We start from the raw sequence: 16,247 nt of genomic DNA, 5'->3' as shown, positions 1-16,247 counted from the left end.
GACTGTCGGCCTCCTATTAGGCCCCCTATAAGACATACTGAGTGTCGGGCTCCTATTAGGCCCCCTATAAGACATACAGACTGTCAGCCTCCTATTAGGCCCCCTATAAGACATACTGAGTGTCGGCCTCCTATTAGGCCCCCTATAAGACATACTGAGTGTCGGCCTCCTATTAGGCCCCCTATAAGACATACTGAGTGTCGGGCTCCTGTTAGGCCCCCTATAAGACATACTGAGTGTCGGCCTCCTATTAGGCCCCCTATAAGACATACTGAGTGTCGGCCTCCTATTAGGCCCCCTATAAGACATACTGAGTGTCGGCCTCCTATTAGGCCCCCTATAAGACATACTGAGTGTCGGCCTCCTATTAGGCCCCCTATAAGACATACTGAGTGTCGGCCTCCTATTAGGCCCCCTATAAGACATACTGAGTGTCGGCCTCCTATTAGGCCCCCTATAAGACATACTGAGTGTCGGCCTCCTATTAGGCCCCCTATAAGACATACAGAGTGTTGCCTCTTAGATACTGTACAGACCGTACTCTCTGCCTATGTACGGCATACAGGAGGATGATAGTGCGGTCTGTACGGTCGGTATACAGGCCTCATATGACATATTAGGCCATATAAGAGTGTGCTGCATGTGTATCTTATCTAGGAGGCACTGACTGAGATTGTGATCTGTGATGCTGCATCATGTCATGTGTATGAGCAGGGACAGATTTAGGCAAAGTGGGGCCCTAGGCCAATTTTAAAATGGGGCCCCAAATGCTAACATATTGCACATCACACAGAAGCATTTCGGTTGTAGTTACATGCGCTGAGTTCAGGACGCTGAATCAGTGTGATCGACAATATTGAAGTCGTTCAACACTTGTTTCCTGGCCTCTTTCCACCGTCTGAGAAAGAATGATGGGGACAGAACAATCACTAATGGATTAATCTGTCCCCATACAGTATCATGTTATCAGCAGCACATCTACAGTTTACACCCCATAGTCCTCCATTCAATATAATGTCCCCCATAGTCCTCCATATAATATATTCTGCCCCATAGTCCTCCATATAGTATAATACACTCCTCAGTCCCACATATAACATAATGCAGCCACCCCATAGAACATAATGCAGCCACCCCACAGAGTATAATGCAGCCCTGCCATACAATATAATGTAACCCCCATAGAATATAATGCAGCCCCCCTCTTATAGTATAATGCAGCCACCCCTTAGAGCATAATGTAGCCACCCCACAGAATACAATGTAACCCCGGATAGAATATAATGCAGCCCCCCTCATATAGTATAATGCAGCCCCTCCATAGAATATATGGCAACCTCTTATATAGTGTAATGTAGCCCCTCCATAGAATACAATGTAGCCCTCCTCATATAGTATGAAAAAGACCCTATTGTCTACTCCAGAGAAGCTATACTGCTCCTTAGGGATACAAAAAGGCAGCATGCTGCTAATAGACCAGAGGACATTCTACCAGAAATAAGGAGGACTAAGAGAAGAGGTTGCAGAGCTGGAGCCCTCAGGAAAGCTAGAAGAAGGCGCTATAGACCTGCTCTTCCCTCCGTCATTATGGGCTATGTGAGGTCACTCGGGAATAAGTTGGACGAACTGTCGGCGCTGACCAGACATCATCGGGAATTAAGGGAGTGCAGTATGTTGCTGTTTACAGAGACCTGGCTCACCTAAGGTACTCTGGACACTTGTCTCATTGGATGGCTTTAAACTCATTTGCGCGGACAGGACAAGGGAGAACGGTGAAGTCGGAGGGCTGGCGATATTTGTGAATGATAGATGGTGTGACTCTAGGCACATCGTGGTCAAAGAGCAAACATGCTGTAAGGACATTGAGCTGTTAGCTGTGGGCATGAGACCTTTTTATTTATTGAGGGAACTTTCGCATGTAATCATGATAGCTGCATACGTCCCCCCTTCTGCGAAAGCTGATGCCGCCACTGAGGTCCTACAATCCACAGTGAGCATGATGCAGTCCCTTCACCCCCAAGCACTCCTTCTGGTTTCGGGAGACTTCAATCGTGTCTCCAGCATCCATACTACCCGGTTGCACACAGTATGTTACCTGCCTCAATAGAGACAACAAAATATAGGACTTGTTCTTTGCCAATGTGAGAGGGGCATATGCCTCGTCAGCCTTACCGCCCCTTGGAAGATCGGATCACAACCTAGTGCACCTCCAACCCGTGTACAAGCCACTTGTACAGAGAGAACCTGCTGTCACTCGCACAGTGAGGATATGGACTGAGGAGAGTGATGATGCTCTGAGAGACTGCTTTGAAACAACCACTTGGGATGTGTTGCAAGATTCCTATGGTGATGACATGGATGGTCTCACACACTGTATAACGGACTACGTTAATTTCTGTGTAGACAACACGGTACCCACAAAAGTAGTGAGGTGCTTCTCTAACAATAAACCATGGATCAGCCCCAGAATAAAGCCTCTTCTCAAAGAGAAGAAGTTGGCCTTCAGATTAGGTGACAAGGGCAGGCTGAGAGGTGCAGAAAGATCTGAAGAATCTAATCAGGCAGGGAAAGGCTAATTATAAGAGAAAGATAGAACTGAAATTGTCACAGAAAAGGATTCATGAAGTCTGGGAGGGTCTAAAGTCTATATCTGGGCATAGACAGACTGTCTCCAGGATGATTGTAGATAAAAAGGGGCTTAATGAACTTAATCTATTCTTTAACAGATTTAATCACACACTGGTTGCTCCTGCCCCTGCATACTATTCACACCTCTCTACTACAATAACCTCACCCCCTGCTGCAACTTGTCAACTGAGCCAGGGTCTGTTCTTCACAAGTACCCAGGTTGCAAAAGAACTGGATAAGATCAAAGTTTTGAAGGCTGCAGGTCCTGACGGCATCAGTGCAAGGCTAATCAAAACCTGCGGGCACCAGCTGAGTGAGATCATTACATATCTGTTCAATATGAGCCTGAGAATAGGTATAGTACCACAACTGTGGAAATTATCGTGTGTGGTACCAGTTCCGAAGAAACCTTATCCGAAAGACCTTAATGACTATAGACCTGTAGCATTGACATCACACCTGATGAAGGTACTAGAGAGATTGGTTCTCACACGTCTCCGTCCTCTAGTGAGCTCGGATATGGACCCTCTCCAGTTTGCCTACAGGCCGGGCATTGGTGTGGATGATGCAATTATCCACCTTCTAGATAGGACTCTCTCTCACCTGGAGAAACCTGGGAACACTGTGAGAATAATGTTCTTCGATTTCTCTAGTGATTTTAATACCATACAGCCAGGTCTACTGAGAGACAAGCTGGGCCTTGTTGGCGTGGACCTCCAACTCTCCACCTGGATCCTTAACTACCTCACAAACCGACCTCAGTTTGTAAAGGTTCGGGACAGTGTGTCAGACACGGTGATCTGCAATACAGGGGCACCTCAAGGTACAGTTCTTGCCCCTTTTCTCTTCACACTGTACACTGCGGATTTTAAGTGCAACTCATCTAGCTTCTACTTGCAGAAGTATTCTGATGACTCTGCAATAGTAGGCCTCATCACAGGAGGAGATGAAAGAGAGTACAGAGATACTAACCAAGCTTTTGTGGAGTGGTGTCAGAGGAACCACCTTAGGATTAATTCCGGGAAGACCAAGGAATTGGTGGTGGACTTTCGCAAGGGAAAAAATCCACCAGTAGTGGTGAACATTCAGGGAAATGACATTGAGATAGCCGACACCTATAAGTACCTTGGTGTGATACTCAATAATAAGCTTGACTGGGCCCATCACTTGGATGCAGTGTACAGGAAGGGCCACAGTAGGCTTTTTCTGCTCAGAAGGCTGTTAGGGGGGCACTCAGAGTTAGGGGGGCACTCCTTGCATTCTTCTTCAACTCTGTTGTGGCATCAGTCATTTTCTTTGGTGTGGCGTGCTGGGGTAGTGGCATATCAACCAGGGACAGGAATAGGCTGGACAAACTGATTAGAAGGGCCAGCTCTGTCCTGGGATGCCCCCTTGATCCAGTTCAGGAAGTAGGCGACAGGAGGATACTGGCCAAGGTGAGCTACATGGTGCAGAATGATTCCCATCCCATGCATGAGACCGTGACAAAGATGTGCAGTAGTGTCAGTGACTGGCTACTTCATCCTAAATGTGAGAGGGAGCGCTATCGAAAGTCCTTCCTTCCTGCTGCAGTTAGGCTGTATAACCAGCACTGTCCAAAACGGAGAACGACCCAAACAGTGAACTGATAGATCCAAAGTTGTGATAGTCTGGTTATATCTTTTTCTTTCGTATATGTACCTACCTACTGTCAATGTAATGTCTTTATGCATCTGTATCTGTACTTGTTCTTGCCTTGCTGCTGTAATGCTCTGAATTTCCCCATGGTGGGACGATTAAAGGATTATCTTATCTTATCTTACAATGCAGCCCCAATAGAATATAATGTAGCCCCCTCATGAAGTATAATAAATCCCCCTACAATATAATCTAGCCCCCCATAAAATATAATGCAGCCCCTGTAGAATACAATGTAGCCTCCTCATATAGTATAATGTAGCCCCTTCATAGAGTATGATGCAATCACCACCATAGAATATATAATGTAGCCCCGAATAGAATATAATACAGCCCACCTCCCCATAGAATATAATGTAGCCCCCCATATTATATATCACAGCCTCCCCCATAGAAAATAATGTATAATGTACCCCCCATGGTATTAAACACAGTCACATAGCATATAGCACAGCCCCACATGGTATATAGCACAGTCCCACATGGTATACAGCAGAGCACGATGGCATACAGCACAGTCCCCCATTGGTATACAGCACAGCCCCCCATTGTTATACAGCACAGCCCCCCATTGGTATACAGCAGAGCGCCATGGTATACAGCACAGCCCCACATGGTAAATAGCACAGGCCCACATAGTATAAAGCACAGCCCCACATGTTATACAGCACAACCCCCCATTGGTATACAGCACATCCCCCATTGGTATACAGCACATGCCCCCATTGGTATACAGCACAGCCTCTCATTGGTATACAGCACAGCCCCCCATTAGTATACAGCACAGCCCCACATGGTATAAAGCACAGGCCCACATGGTATAAAGCGCAGGCCCACATGGTATAAAGTGCAGCCCCACATGGTATATATCACAGAATCACATGGTTTACAGCACAGCCCCATGGTATACAGCACAGCCCCACATGGTATACAGCACAGGCCCACATAGTATAAAGCACAGCATCACATGGTATACAGCACCATGGTATACAGCACAGCCCCACATGATATACAGCACAGGCCTCAGCCTCCTCCGGACCCCTCTTCCCTCCTCTTCCTCCTCCAGACCTCTCTGGCCTCCACTTACTTCTCCAGACCCCTCTTCCCTCCTCTTCCTCCTCCGGACCCCTCTGGCCTCTACCATGGAGACTCTTTGTTCCCCCTCCTCTCCAGGGACACAGACCACCCGTCACCCACTCACTCTAGACTCTACTCACCGGACCACAGCAGAGTAGGAGTGGGAGCAGCAGCAGGGAGAGCAGAGCTCAGCGGCTTCCTCTTGTCTCACACGCTGGCTGCTATGCTATTAGTCAGCCAGCTACAGAGCCGGAAAGCAGAGCGCGGGGTGTTTCACCCCCCATCAAGAACAGCGCTGATGTCACGTGGCAAGGTCCTGGGGCTGGGTGAGTCATCAGAGAGACCCAGAGCCAGCAAGAGGGCCGCCCGACGCCGCGTCAGCGCCTCAGACTGGGGTATGCCGGGCCCGCGCCGCCTCGCGCTATGGTATGTGCACGCGTGCGTCCCTTCAAATCATGGGATGCGCTTTTAAAGGGCCCACGCACTTAAAGGGGCAGCATTTTTAAAGGGCCCCAGTGACCCTCGGGGCCCACCGGGCATTTACCCGGTACCTCGCCAGGCCAGACCGAGCTTGCTTACGGTAATTAGCAATTGCACAAGAAAAAAAAATTACATGTACTGCATGTACAGCAGTTTTTTTTTTATTGGAAAAGCCCAAATTCGCCACTTCACTCCAGAGCGGCATTCATAATTCTACAGTCTTTGCAGCGGCACTTTTTTTTAGTATCTTACATATGATGTATTATTGAATTAGATATTTAGCGAACGGTATTTATTCTATTTCCACATAGGCAGAATAACATTTTTCCAAACACCTGTCTCCGTGAGATACATCTTGACTCTGCGTGCAAAACATAACCTGCTGGATCACATGTGGACAGTCAGCAAAATATTTCCTGTTCTGTAGTAGATGGTTAGGTTTCACTTACCTTATATATGAGCGCCATCTGGTGGTTGTTTTTTATATACTTTTAAAAGGGTAATCGCAGTCTTGGAACCATTTTTATTTCTAACTAGCTGAAAAGCCCGGCGTTGGTACATAGTAGGTTGGGGGCCCTGTAATGGTACATAGTAGGTGGGGGGCCCTGTAATGGTACATAGTAGGTGGGGGCCCTGTAATGGTACATGGTAGGTGGGGGCCCTGTAAAGGTACATAGTAGGTGGGGGGCTCTGTAATGGTACATAGTAGGTGGGGGCCCTGTAATGGTACATAGTAGGTGGGGGCGCTGTAAAGGTACATAGTAGGTGGGGGGCCCTGTAATGGTACATAGTAGGTGGGGTGCCCTGTAATGGTACATAGTAGGTGGGGGGCTCTGTAATGGTACATAGTAGGTGGGGGGCCCTGTAATGGTGCATAGTAGGTGGGGGCCCTGTAATGGTACATGGCAGGTGAGGGGCTCTGTAATGGTGCATAGTAGGTGGTGGTCCCTGTAATGGTACTACATAGTAGGTGGGGGGCCCTGTAATGGTACTACATAGTAGGTGGGGGGAGGGCTGTAATGGCACATAGTAGGTGGGGGGCCCTGTAATAGTACATAGTAAGTGGGGGCTCTGTAATAGTACATAGTAGGTGGGGGCTCAGTAATGGTATATAGTAGGTTGGGGTCCCTGTAATGGTACTGCATAGTAGGTGGGGGGCCCTGTAATGGTACTACATAGTAGGTGGGGGGAGGGCTGTAATGGCACATAGTAGGTGGGGGGCCCTGTAATAGTACATAGTAAGTGGGGGCTCTGTAATAGTACATAGTAGGTGGGGGCTCAGTAATGGTATATAGTAGGTTGGGGTCCCTGTAATGGTACTGCGTAGTAGGTGGGGGGCCCTGTAATAGTACATAGTAGGTGGGGGGCTCTGTATTGGTACATGGCAGGTGGAGATCATATAATGGTAGATAGTAGGTGGGGGCCCTGTATATTGTGTATAATAGGTGGGGGCCCTGTATATTGTGTATAGTAGGTGGGGGGCCTGTATATTGTGTATAGTAGGTGGGGGCCCTGTATATTGTGTATAGTAGGTGGGGGGCCTGTATATTGTGTATAGTAGGTGGGGGCCCTGTATATTGTGTATAGTAGGTGGGGGCCCTGTATATTGTGTATAATAGGTGGGGGCCCTGTATATTGTGTATAGTAGGTGGGGGCCCTGTATATTGTGTATAGTAGGAGGGGAGGGTCATGTAACAGATTGTGTCAGGGCATCAGGTATGTTGCTTACATCTGACCGTCTTTAACCCCTTCACTACCAAGGGTGGTTTGCACGTTAACTCCCGGGCCAATTTTTACAATTCTGACCACTGTACATTTATGAGGTCATAACTCTGAAACGCTTCTATGGATCCCGGTGATTCTGACATTGTTTTCTCGTGACATATTGTACTTCATGTTAGTGGTAAAATTTCATTCAAATAACTTGCTTTTATTTGTGAAAAAAATGGAAATTTGGCGAAAATTTTGAAAATTTCGCAATTTTCCAACTTGAAATTTTTTTGCCCTTAAATCACAGCGATACGGCACACAAAAAACTTAATAAATAACATTTCCCACATGTTTACTTTACATCAGCACAATTTTGGAACCAAAATTTTTTTTTGTTAGGAAGTTATAAGGGTTAAAAATTGACCAGCGATTTCTCATTTTTGCAACATCATTTTATTTTTAGGGACCACATCACATTTGAAGCCACTTTGAGGGGTCTATATGATAGAAAATACCCAAAAGAGACACCATTCTAAAAACTGCACCCCTTATGGTGCTTAAAACCACATTCAAGAAGTTTATTAACCCTTTAGGTGCGTCACAGGAATTTTTTGAATATTTAAAAAAAATGAACATTTAACTTTTTTTCACAAAAAAATACTTCAGGTTCAATTTTCTTTATTTTACCAAGGGTAACAGGAGAAATTGGACTGCAAAAGTTATTGTGCAATTTGTCCTGAGTACGCTGATACCTGATATGTGGGGGGAACCACTGTTTCGGCGCATGGCAGACCTCAGTAGGGAAGGAGCACCGTTTGACTTTTTCGATGCAAAATTGGCTGGAATTCAGATCGGACGCCATGTCGCGTTTGGAGAGCCCCTGATGTACCTAAACAGTGGAAACCCCCCCAAGTGACCCCATTTTGGAAACTAGACCCCCCAAGGAACTTATCTAGATATGTGGTGAGAACTTTGAACCCACAAGAGCTTCACAGAAGTTTATAACGTACAGCGGTACAATTAAAAAATCCTATTTTTTCCACAAAAATGATCTTTTCACCCGCAATTTTTATTTTTCCAAGGGTAACAGGACCCTAAAAGTTATTGTGCAATTTGTCCTGAGTACGCTGATACCCCATATGTGGGTGTAAATGACTATTTGGGCGCATAGCAGAGCTCGGAAGGGAAGCAGCGCCATTTGACGTTTTGGCTAGAATTGAGATCGGACACCATGTCGCGATTGGAAAACCCCTGATGTACCAAAACAGTGGAAACCCTCCACAAATGACACCATTTTGGAATCTATACCCCCAAGGAACTTATCTAGATGTGTGGTGAGAACTTTGAACCCCCAAGGGCTTCACAGAAGTTTATAACATACAGCCGTACAATTAAAAAATCATATTTTTTCCACAAAAATGATCTTTTCACCCTCAATTCTTATTTTTCTAAGAGTAACAGGACCCTAAAAGATATTGTGCAATTTATCCTGAGTGCGCTGATACCCCACATGTGGGGGTAAACCACTATTTGGGTGCATGGCAGAGCTCGGAAGGGAAGCAGCACCATTTGACGTTTTTGGCTGGAATTGAGATCGGACACCATGTCGCGTTTGGAAAGCCCCTGATGTACCAAAACAGTAGAAACCCCCCACAAATGACACCATTTTGGAAACTAGACCCCCTGAGGAACTTATCTAGATGTGTGGTGAGCACTTTGAACCCCCAAGGGCTTCACAGAAGTTTATAATGCCCAGGCATGAAAATAAAAAAATCGTATTTTTTCCACAAACATGATCAATTAGTCTCCAATTTTTTTATTTTCCCAAGGGTAACAGGAGAAATTGGACCCCAAAAGTTGTTGTCCAATTTGTCCTGAGTACGCTGATACCTCATATGTGGGAGAAAACTACTGTATGGGCACACGTCGGGGCTCGGAAGGGAAGTAGTGACGTTTTGGAATGCAGACTTTGATGGCATGGTCTGCGGGTGTCATGTTGCTTTTGGAGAGCCCCTGATGTACCTAAACAGTGGAAACCCCCCACAAGTGACCCCATTTTGGAAACTAGACCCCCTAATGAACTTATCTAGATGTGTGGTGAGCACTTTGAACCCCCCAGTGCTTCACAGAAGTTTATAACGACCGGGCGTGAAAATAAAAATATCGTATTTTTTCAACAAACATCATCTTTTAGTCCCCATTTTTTTATTTTCCCAAGGGTAACAGGAGAAATTGGACCCCAAAAGTTGTTGTCCAATTTGTCCTGAGTACGCTGATACCTCATATGTGGGAGAAAACTACTGTAAGGGCACACGTCAGGGCTTGGAAGGGAAGTAGTGACGTTTTTGAATGCAGACTTTGATGGATTGGTCTGCGGGTGTCATGTGCGTTTGGAGAGCCCCTGATGTACCTAAACTATTGAAACTCCCCACAAGTGACCCCATTTTGGAAACTAGACCCCCCACGGAACTTATCTAGATGTGTGGTGAGCACTTTGAACCCCCAAGTGCTTCAAACAAGTTTATAACGCCTGGGCGTGAAAATAAAAAAATCATTTTTTTCCGCAAAAATGATATTTTTGCCCCCAATTTTTTATTTTCCTAAGGGTAACAGGAGAAATTGGACCCCAAAAGTTGTTTTGTAATTTGTCCTGAGTAGGCTGATACCCCATATGTGGGGGTAAAACACTGTTTGGGCGCATGGCAGAGCTTGGAAGGGAAGGAGCACTATTTGACTTTTTCAACGCAGAATTGGCTGGAATTGAGATCAGACGCCATGTTGCCTTTGGAGAGCCCCTGATGTGCCCAAACAGTGGAAACCCCCCAATTCTAACTCCAACCCTAACCCCAACACACTCCTAACCCTAATCTGAGCCCTAACCCTAGCCCTAACCCTAACCCTAATGGGAAAATGGAAATAAATACATTTTCTTTTAGTTTTATTATTTTTCCCAAACTAAGGGGGTGATAACGGGGGGTTTGATTTACTATTTATGGCGGTTTTTATGTTTGGCGGCTGTCAGACGCTAAAAGACGCTTTTTATTGTAAAAATAGTTTTTGCATCACCACATATTGTGAGCTGTAATTTTTCCGTATTTTGACCCACCGAGTCATGTGAGGTCTTATTTTTTGCGAGATGAGTTGACGTTTTCATTGGTACCATTTTCGGGCACGTGACATTTTTTGATCGCTTTTTATTCCGATTTTTGGGACGCAGAATGAACAAAAACCAGCGTTTCATTAATTTCTTTTGGGTGGTGCGTTTACGCTGTTCCGCGTGCGATAAAATTGATAAAGTGGTTTTATTCTTCGGGTCAGTACAGTTACAGTGTTACCTCATTTAGGTCTTTTTTTATGTTTTGTCAGTTTTTTGCAATGAAAACAATTTTATATAAAAAATAATTATTTTTGTATCGCTTTATTCTGCGAGCTATAACTTTTTTATTTTTTTGCGGATGATGCTGTGTGGCGGCTCTTTTTTTGCAGGACAAGATGGCGTTTTCAGCGGTACCATGGATATTTATATGCATCTTTTTGATCGCGCATTATTGCACTTTTTGTTCGGTGGTATGATAATAAATCATTATTTTTTGCTTCGTTTTTTATTTTTATTTTTTAATGGGTTCGCTAAAGGGGTTAACTAATGGGACAGTTTTATAGGGCGGGTCGCTACGGACGCGTCGATACCAAATATGTGTACTTTTATTGTTTTGGTTTTTTTTATTTTGAAAAAATGGATTTATTGGGGAATATTTTTTTTTTTTTTTTACTAATTTATTTAGCGATTTTTTTAAAATTATTTGTAACACTTTTTTTTATTTTTTTTACTTTATTACCTTGTCCCAGGTGCGACATCACTGTCCTGTGACAGATCGCTGATCTGTCACATCACAGATCACAGGGCTGTAGGGAAAGAGACCCCCGCAGCAGCGCTGCACATTGCGCTGCCGTGGGGGGCTCAGGGAAGCAAGGAGGGAGACCCCTCCCTGCCGATGCTTCCCTTTAACCCCCGGTACACCGCGATCGCGTTTGATCGCGGTGTACAAGGGGTTAACGTGCGCCGCTGATCGCTGGGACGTAATATTCCGTCCATAGTAATTAGGTCCAGGGTCACATGGACGGAATATTACGTCCCTTGTAGGTAAGGGGTTAAGGATGACCATAAATATGGTTATAACCAGCATACAGTATTTTTCACAGTGTGGCATCGGATGTTTTTTGCCTCCTTAGGCCTGTTTCACACTTACGTTTTTTCTGTCAGTTGCAATCCGTGAAAAAGGCGGAGAACGGATCCGTGGCCGTTGAGACACCAACAGGTGCCACCGGACCGTTGTTTTCATGGATCCGCCGAAGTCTGCATTTTAAAGGAACCGCAGCCGAGAGAGAGAGATTTTCGACGCTCCCAGAACGGCATTTCATGGTTAAAATGCCTCCCGGAGTAAAGCTCCCAGCATGCGCACTTAAAAATAGCGGACCGTCAAGGCAAAAAAAAGTTGCATTGTCCGTCTCATCCGCCCGGGAGCCGCTAAAATCTTGGCGGAACCCTTAAAATAAGGGGTGGGACGAACGACCGTCAGTCAAGATCCACCACTAATATAAGTCTATGGAGGATAAAAGCGGATCCGCCCATTTTTTGGCGGATCCGTTTTTTTCTAAAATTGGCGGATTTTGACTGACGACAAACAACGGACGTGTGAAACAGCCCATAGCTGTAAATATGACTGCAGCCTCTGAACTCATTATTTAAATTACTTACGGTAATTAGCAATTGCGCAGGAAAAAAAATTATATTAAAAAAAACAGGGTGTAATTACTCTTCTGTACTGATCTCAAAGGGACATCTTAAATATAAGTCAAATAACATGCATTTATTTATCAGGTGTTATACTCCAGAGCTGCACTCATAATTCTGCATGGAGGTAGAAGTACAATACCGGGCTAATAAAATAAGCTATTTCTAACTAGCTGAAGAGCCCGGCATTGCTTGGGCATAGTAACTAACTGTGGTTAGTTACAACAAATTATAATGATTTTATTGCACATAAAAACATTTCACTTCATATATTCAACACATTCAAGAGCCTTTTGATAAACAACATTTTTGGTTTTTCCTTTTGGTGCAAAGATGAACAGATTTTTGGCAGTTCCAACTTTTGAACAGGCCACGTAAAGTTGACCATGAGAAAAGCATGGAGATTGCAAATCGATCCCTACTCCTTTCAAGGCCTGTCCCTGAGCCTTGCTAATGGACATTGCAAATGCCAATCAAACTGGAAACTGGAGGCACTTAAAATCAAAAGAAAAAAGAAGGACGATAACACCATAGACATAAGAATAATAGGCCTCCGTTACCACAACGGTCTACAAGGAAAACTGTTGCTCATGGCAACCAATCACAGCTCAGGTTTCACCTTTTAAACAGCTCTGGGGTGAAATGAAAGATGCTTAGTGATTGGTTAGTATGTGGAGTAGGCGTGGCTTGATACATACATACACTCAGTTTTATACACTGTGTTCCAAATTATTATGCAAATTGGATTTAAGTGTCATAAAGATGTTATTTTTTGTTTTTCAAATAAACTCATAGATGGTATTGTGTATCAGGGCTCTTTGGATCACTGAAATCAATCTCAAATGCCTGTGATAATTAGTTTGCCAGGTGAGCTCAATTAAAGGAAAACTACTTAAGAATGATGTTCCACATTATTAAGCAGGGCACAGGTTTCAAGGAATTTAGGAAATAAAAAGGATCTCTCTGCTGCTGAAAAGCATCAAATAGTGCAATGCCTTGGTCAAGAGATGAAAACATTAGATATTTCCCAAAAATTTAAACGTGATCAATGTACTGTTAAGAGATTTGTGGTTGATTCTGAGCACAGACATGTTTGTGCTGATAAAGGCAGAATGAGGAAGGTTTCTGCCAGGCAAGTTCATTGGATTAAGAGAGTGGCTGCTAAAAAGCCATTACAATCTAGCAAACAGATATTTAAAGCTGCTGGTGCCTCTGGAGTCCCTCGAACCTCAAGGTGTAGGATCCTTCAAAGGCTTGCTGTGGTGCATAAACCTATTATTCGGCCACCCCTAAACAGTGCTCACAAGCAGAAACGGTTGCAGTGGGCCCAGACATACATGAAGACTAATTTTCAAACAGTCTTGTTTACTGATGAGTGTCGAGCAACCCTGGATGGTCCAGATGGATGGAGTAGTGGATGGTTGGTGGATGGCCACTATGTCCCAATAAGGCTGCGATGTCAGCAAGGAGGTGGAGGAGTCATGTTCTGGGCCGGAATCATGGGGAAACAGCTGGTAGGGTTCTTTAAGGTTCCTGAAGGTGTGAAAATGACCTCTGCAAAGTATATAGAGTTTCTGACTGACCGCTGTCATGGTATAAAAAGCAGAAACTTGCCTTCAGGAGCAAAATCATCTTCATGCATGACAATGCACCATCTCATGCTGCAAAGAATACCTCTGAGTCATTGACTGCTATAGGCATAAAAGGAGATAAACTCATGGTGTGGCCACCATCTTCCCCTGACCTCAACCCTATAGAGAACCTATGGAGTATCATCAAGCAAAAGATCTATGAGGGTGGGAGGCAGTTCACATCAAAACAGCAGCTCTGGGAGGCCATTCTGACTTCATGCAAAGAAACACAAGCAGAAACTCTCCAAAAACTCACAATTTCAATGGATGCAAGAATTGTGAAGGTGATATCAAAGAAGGGTTCTTATGTTAGCATGTAACTTGGCCTGTTAAGCTATTTAACTCCAAAATATCCTTTTTGTTCAGTGATTGTGACCTCCTAATGCTGCAAATTCCACAAATGAGCATTTTCAGTTCTTTAAAACATATCAAATGTTTAGAAATTCTACTGTGCCTAATAATTTGGAACAGTGCAATTTGAGTTTTTATTCATTTTGGAGATTATACTGTTATTATTATTTGATGCATACTAACGGGTGATGACTTTCATTAGACTGACTGTCATTTGTACCGACTATTTAGGAAAATCAGAGAAAAATATCATTTGCATAATAATTTGGAACACAGTGAATAAGGTATATAGATTTCAATGCATAAATATAATTAGGCAATTTTGGAAAGTCACTTAAAAGTTGTTAAAGGGGATTCCCAGGACTTTAACCTCTTCATCACCAGGCAATTTTTCTTTGTTTATGCTTTTTTTCCCCCTTCTATCGAGATTTTTTTTTTAATTTTTATGTTGATATAGTCACATGAGGGTTTGTTTTTAGCGGGTGAGAATGATTCATTTTACAGTATAATCTGAAAAATAGGGGAGAACATACAGTAACTACATTGGGTAAAAGGGTGAAGAAAAAACTTTCTCAAATTTTTTTTTCTTTGGGTGTTTGTTTTTTATTTTCATGTATTCATTGAGCAATAAAAAAAACAATCTGGTAAAGGTCAGTACAATTACATCGATACTAAACTTTAGTTTTCTTTAATACTCCTGGGACTTAAAAAAAATTCCAAGCTATGTTATATGAAAAAAAATATATATATATTTATTTTTTTTTTGTTTTTTTTTGAGGGAAGATGTGGCAACCAAATCCCAGAAATTTTTAGTTTTCAAATTTGTTTCCTTGTTTACCATATGTTTAAAATAATTTTAGATTTTGATTGATTTTACACCTTTGTGGGCATTGTTTTTTTTAAAAAACAACACTTTTTAGCAGGGCTGTGGAGTCGGTAAGCCACAGTTGCGACTCCGACTCCGACTCCTGGATTTTATCAGGCTCCGACTCCGACTCCGGCTCCGACTCCGACTCCGGCTCCGGCTCCGACTCCTTCATAAATGGCCAATTCATAACAACAAATTTACTGTTGTAAAATATTAAACATCGTGCTTATTCAGTTTCTCACCATCATATAAGTAATCAGACCACTTAGAGCAAAAACTACATTTATTAGAATACAATTAGAATATAGCAAATAACTTTTATAAACTTTTCTAAACTGTAAGTAAATATGCAATAAACACTTTTATGCAGTTAATAAGAAGAAATCTATAAATTTGTCCTCAGAAAAAGTATTGCTTCTGTCAGATCCTCCTTCATGGATGCCCTCAAATCTGATCTAATTATTTTGAGAGCAGAGAACAACCTCTCTACACTAACTTGTGTTGGTGGCAAAGCAGTAACCACTCGGGCAACATCTCTGACAATGTCAGGATACAGAGGAATCGCTTGTTGCACTGTTATTTTTGATGAACGGTCAAATTTCTCAATTTCTTTTAGTGCACATGAAAAAGTCTGCTGAAATGTACTGGCTGTGTTCCTTGATGGGGATGACTCTTCTTCTATGCGGGAACGCTTTGCACGGTCCTTGTGATCCAAATATTTTTCGAAATTAAATTCTTCATCAGTTGATGATGAGGGTGAAGATGTGGCAGGACGACCAAATTCTTCTTGTTCCTCCTGACTGTTCTGCAACCCTTTCATCCTTACTGCTATTTCAAACAGAGCTTCTTTTCCTTTAATTAGCTGTTGATCATCTAGAAGAATCCGATGCATTGGGTCTACATAAACAGCTGCCAAAAGAATGTTATTTTGTAATAGTAGCTCCTCTCTCCGTTTCATTGATGTAGCAATGCCACTTGCAATTAACCCTCCTCTTTGGGACAGGCGAAACATCAGGTTCTTCCACTCCTTTAA

Source organism: Dendrobates tinctorius, unplaced genomic scaffold (assembly GCF_039654945.1).
Source record: "Dendrobates tinctorius isolate UK_male_01 unplaced genomic scaffold, ASM3965494v1 ptg000020l, whole genome shotgun sequence".
NCBI classification, from domain to species: Eukaryota; Metazoa; Chordata; class Amphibia; order Anura; family Dendrobatidae; genus Dendrobates; species Dendrobates tinctorius.
Note: the sequence above shows the minus strand (reverse complement) of the source record.